The sequence below is a fragment of the Helianthus annuus genome, chromosome 11, assembly GCF_002127325.2.
Source record: "Helianthus annuus cultivar XRQ/B chromosome 11, HanXRQr2.0-SUNRISE, whole genome shotgun sequence".
In the NCBI taxonomy this organism is placed as follows: domain Eukaryota; kingdom Viridiplantae; phylum Streptophyta; class Magnoliopsida; order Asterales; family Asteraceae; genus Helianthus; species Helianthus annuus.
Genome location: NC_035443.2, coordinates 161,799,105 through 161,804,920, shown reverse-complemented (window position 1 = coordinate 161,804,920; position 5,816 = coordinate 161,799,105). Strand labels below are relative to the sequence as shown.

Sequence of the window (5,816 nt, the reverse complement as noted above, 5' to 3'; positions counted from 1 at the left end):
TTTTCATGAAGATATTCTATATATATATATGTATATATATTATACTACATCTTAAAACACAAAGTCGGTGCATATACTACTGAAATTACAATTTTGTCCTTCTGTCAGAAATTACATTTTTGCACTTTGTTTTAGTTTTGTTTTCCTTTTACGTTTAGGGTGCAAGGAAGCAACACATGGATAAGCCAACCTCGGCGGCACGATTAGAGTTCCGTCGTGAGCCCTTACAGCATCAACTGCGATGATTGTTCTACAAGCTTGAAGGGCGTTGGCGACCAGAGTATGAGTAACAATGACGGACAAACCCAAGTGCTGATCGGAAACAAACTGTTGACCGAGTAACAATGACGGACAAACCCGAGTGTTGATCGGAGACAAACTGTTGACCGATGAACTCAGATCCGTACTTTGTTGAATAAAAATGGTCCGATGAGAACTTTGGCAGCAATTAAAGCTGCATGAAACTCTTCCATTGGATTGTATTAACATTCATATGTTTCCAACGACTTCTGAGAGTGCACATGTGGTCGTGGCGGAGAGATGGTCTTCATGGGCGGCCACGCCGTCGATGGCTGCGGCGAGTTCATGCCGTCGCCGATCTCCTCCCCTACCTCACTAAAATGCGCCACTTACGGCTGCCACCGGAATTTCCACTGCCGTGAGCCGGAAGAGTCACTTTTCCCCTCCCCCCCCACCACCCACAACCCACCCCTCCAACACGTCATCGGTACCAACCCCACCACCGCCACCAATGGTCTTCGCCGGTTGCATATATAACTTTTTTGAAAAGCAGGCGAGGAATGGTTACGGTGTAGATGGTTGTGAAAAATGAAGAGATTGAGTCTCTGTTTTGGTTTGATTTTGGGTAAAAAAAAAAGGCTCCCCTTATTCCCACACCCCCTAGATCTTATTTTCACATCCCTAGTGTATACGGGCCGTATACAAAATATACGGCCCGTATAGAATGTTTTTGAATAGGAAAATGCGCAGAGAATGTTTTTTTGACTTTATTATATACGGCCCGTATATAGTTATTCGAGCCGTATACAAGTGTATACGATTTATAAAAAGTATACGACTCAATGGATTTATTTCTGAGGTTTTTGATGTTTACCAAATGTATACGGGCCGTATAGATTGATGTTTTTCAATTATCACGTTTTTTCCCGTAAAAGCACCATCATTCTAGGGTTTCTAAACTCTTCATCACCTTTAAACAACGTTGATCGGAACACGCCGCTTAAATCGGAGCACAAGTAGAGTAACGTTACCGATCAGTCCGTTGATCAAGTAACTAGCAGAAGAACCCGACACAAACAAGTTCTCCATAGTTTGTTATTCAGATCTCTATTCGGTCATCTTTCCAAACTACAACACACGATAACTATAAACTTTATAGTGTGTGATTTGACCAGGAAATGATTGGAGGTGATTGCTACCTTTAATAAGCTGTCATAGTTGTCAAATTCGATTTCAACAAATCTTTTCCTTTTCCTTCAATTTCTAGAACATTCTCCGTAACATGAAGACGTGTCGGGTTCTTCTACTAGTGGTATTTTAATGAAGTATTGAAGATTGAATGTGCAAACCCAACTGTTTTTTACTACGGAAACGGTGGCTATGCGAAATACAAACCGCAACCGTTTTTTACTACAGAAACGGTGGCTATGCAAAATACAAACCACAATCTTTTGTGACTATGGGAAACATAAGTTTTCTTTTTGAGCTTGATGGATGTCCGTTATCTCACACTACAAGAAAATGAAGCTAATGCAACTCTAGTAAAATGTTACATTAGGCCTTAAAAAGGTTGCATTAGGCCTAATGCAACCTTATATTGGGAGCTGCATAGAAGCAGTTGCATTAGACCTAATGCAACTTTTTTGAAGCCTAATGCAACCATTTTTGAAAGTGTTGCATTTACTATTCAAATGCAACCTTTATCCTATGCAACCTTTTTACATTCTAATGCAACTTTTCCTACACTTAAATGCAACTTTTTATATACTATAATGCAACCGTTATTATAGTTTTGTTACAAAATAGCAACCTTTTTTTTAAGCTTAATGCAACCGTTATTATCTACAATGTAGAAAAAATGCAACTTTTTTTTACAGTAAACGCAACATTTTTTACACGCAAATGCAACTTCTGACATAAATATAATTGTTATTAATTAATATGAATTTAATCGCAATTTAGCCAAAACAATATTAACACAAATATCATTGCTAGTCAAATAGTGTACCTACCTTAACATACTTTTACAAACTCAAATAACAAAAAAGTCAATACCAAAGTGTCAATTACAATAATAAAGAGTAACTAAAACATTCTACACATCTTGATCTTCAACTTGTAGTTGTTTCGTAACATTCCACACAGATCTTCCAAGTCTTGTCGCCGGATATCAAGATCCTGTCGTATAGCTTCAAGGTCAACTTTTTTTCTTTCATGATCCTCTTTATTCACTTAATGAGTTTCAAACGACTGCTTTTCACAACTTTAGCTTGCAAAAACCTCCTGAAGAAATTGTCCCGTCATCTGTATATGGATGTTCCCAACGTACCAGCATTTTCTCAAAAATAAAAGTAGAAATTAAAAAGAAAACACATTTAGCTACAGAATAATACACAATTTCCAGTAGACATAAAACATAGAGCCATCCTACATTTAACACATTTGCATATCACAACTATAAACCTCAGTACTGTGTGTATTGGGGGACGAGAAAAACAAATTGGTAAGATATAGCAAATTATAAAAACACTTACTTGGTTACCAGGGACATACTAAGGCATAATAACAAACTAAAAAATCATATGTAAACCGCTCACACTGCGAGAAGTATTTGGTTCAAACCTAGGAGGCAGATTTCTGCTTGGGATTGGCTCAATCTGCAAAACAGAAAAAGTGAACAAAAAGAAAACCGAGAAGAAAAGGCAAGCTAAGAGTAAAAAGGGATAAACTTTCAAGTGAAAATAAAGCCACTCCTGTTGAGGAGCATACACATAAATATTTGTTTTTATGTTCTATAATGAGCTGATGAAGCTTGGCATTCTTCAAAAGCAATTAGAATCGCCTCACCATATTAGTGTCACGGATATGATGTTTTTCCCAGTCCACTATTATATTAAGTTAACAGAAAATTATGAGGATCGTGAGGAATAATGGGTGGTCGATAGAGATGTAAATGAGCTGAGCTACTCAAGATCGATTCGAAAAAGAGCTTGAAACGATCCGAGCTTAAACGAGCTTATACAATTTTTAACTGATATAAGAAATATATATTCAATTTATAATAATTAGTATCAAATTGTATTCTTACTTAAAAACGCGTTAGTTAGTTATTACACTTTTTAAGAAAATAGACATAAAAGTGTTTGCAGGCCACCCGTAGAGAAGTCTACAAATCGGTTTTTTTCTAACCGGTCGGTTTTTAACCGAACAGGTTATTGTTGTGCGAGAAAAAACCGGTTTTAAAAAAATATGTTCGGCTTTTTAACCGGTTTTCACGATGGGAACCCAAACTAGCATAACCGGTTCCGGTTTCGGCCCTAAAACCGGCTTTTATTGTACACCTCTTGCCACTCGGAACCCATTTTGACCTGTTACCCGGTCTGCCCATTGTGCCACCTATAACATCTAGATTAACACAATTTATAGAAGAGTCACTTTTTTGCACATAGGAATAAAAAATACATGCGTTCCATTTATAACACCAGGAGGAGTAATTGACCGAAATTGAAAACGAAACGCCTTAGAAGCAAGAGCCGGACCTAACACAAACAAAAATATCAACAGACCGCTTTCATATACCTTACCCAAAATCAAAATTTGAGTCGTGGTTTAGGCTCAATACCTTGAGTATGTCCACGCCTCGAACCCAGCTATGTCCACATAAAACACTCCCCACCAATCTGCACCAGCAAAGGGTAACTTCTTATCCCAACTTGTATTGCTCCACCACCTTTAAATTGTCAACCAAGAGTATTTACGTTAAAAGGATATAAAAATGACAGATAGATTGAACCTCTGAACTTGAATAAAAAGTCGTTACGTATCACCCGAACCAAAATAGCTTTTTTTTCTAAATTGACCCATCCTGGCCCGAACCCTAAAAACCCAAACCCATTCTACCCAGACATGCCACCCGACCCGCTGATTTTACCACCTCTAATAAGAATGTACTAAATTCCTAGCTGCAACAATAATTAAAGAAATCTTCACTATATATAGAATTATAGATATAAGATAGTTATTTAAAATTAAAAAAAAACATTTTTATTTAACTTTAACTTCATATAAAGGTTAACAAATCACCTAAAAAAGCATGTAAGGGGTCCACGTTTTAATCTAAGACTTCACAGTTCAACCCTAAGCTTCTGTGCCTAAACAACTTTCGTAGCTTTCTCCTGAGTTATTTAGAAACTATGCTGAGGAAATTAATCTAAAAATCAAACTTACTTATAAAAATCAAAATGTAGCATGCTGAAACATTAAAAAGTGTAAATTAAGAGCTGATGACCTTTTTACTCGTGATAAGATAGACACGCATAATTAATAGGATGTAAGCCAGCCATTACAATGGATGGACTAATTGCGTCATACTGAATCAAATTCTCAATCGTGAATTGTCCGATCACCACCAGCACCCACTCTTCTTTCACCGCCTATCAACCTTCTCAACCCTCCCAACATACTGGGTAAGTCCTGCAGATACCAATACTTAGCGTATATAAACTCTAAAAATACATATTTATCTTTGAATCAAAGAAGCAAAATAGATTAAATTATGTTTTCATAAATAATGGACTTTTACAAACAACTAGTGGAATTTATAATCCCTAATACCTTACAAGAACAAAAGGCAAGATACCAAAACAAATCTAAGTTTTTTAATATGCAAAAATGAAACTATCACTTCCTCATTCCATACCATCTAAAAGAATCTGTAGGACTGCTATAGATGAACTAATTTGATTGTATGAGGCAATTAATAGGTCCAAAATATGGAATACCATATCACACGAAAGAGGCCAGTAATCTGCAAAACTTTGTTGAAGCATTACATCAAACAGTTGGTGTGCATCTTTAAACCTTTAGAATTAAACTGCACAACATAAAATCTTGGCCCTAAATCATAAAGTTACATATCTGGATCACCACCATAATGAAATAAAACAGATAATTACACTAATAATCTTATACAGTTCGGCTAGTACCTTAGAAACAAAGACATGTTAGTCCTGGTTTGAAGCCCTTGTAACAATGTGTTACGATACAAAATGGTGATTAGGAAGTAACGAGCCAAAGATAGAGAAGAAGAAGAAATCACAGAGAGAAGAGATGGATCGTGAGGAAATATTCTTAATTAGGGCATTTTACGAGGCTGTGAGATTTTGGTGGGAAGATGAAAATGAAAAATTAAAACTGAGAGGGAAATATGAGGAGATTATGTTTAGTGGGGAAACTGAATTTGGGGTATGAAAAATAAAGCATTTTTTAATTTATAGATAAAAAATAACAATTGTCATAAGTTATTTTTTTTATTTATTTTTAATCAAACTCATATAAGAAATTAAATAATACATTATATAAAACTAATAGGATATTGTATATAAGAGTTGTATAAAATATGAATATATATATATATATACACATAAAATAAAACTATAAAATGATTCTTAATAAGTCATGTTAGGCCTTGAGAGATATATACACTCATGCATGTCTTAATGAACTATATTGACTTCCAATGAATTATATATGTATTTTTTTAGTATCAGCATATGCCATCTTTTATTTTCAATTTC

The 5,816-nt window shown here is 35.5% G+C and overlaps 1 long non-coding RNA gene across 3 annotated transcripts; it reads right to left on the bottom strand.

Moving 5' to 3' along the window:
* Positions 1 to 2,208: 2,208 nt before the first annotated feature.
* Positions 2,209 to 5,457, bottom strand: LOC110890877. 3 transcript variants are annotated; one of them, XR_002564842.2, is made up of 4 exons: positions 5,226 to 5,457; positions 5,022 to 5,113; positions 4,529 to 4,713; positions 2,209 to 3,970 (listed from the first exon to the last, which is right to left on the bottom strand). It is a non-coding gene; the product is annotated as an uncharacterized LOC110890877 (long non-coding RNA). The 3 variants fall into 3 exon arrangements; XR_002564841.2 differs by lacking the exon at positions 5,022 to 5,113 and having other exon boundaries at positions 2,209 to 3,779; positions 3,863 to 3,970; XR_002564840.2 differs by lacking the exon at positions 5,022 to 5,113.
* Between the last annotated feature and the right edge of the window lie 359 nt (positions 5,458 to 5,816).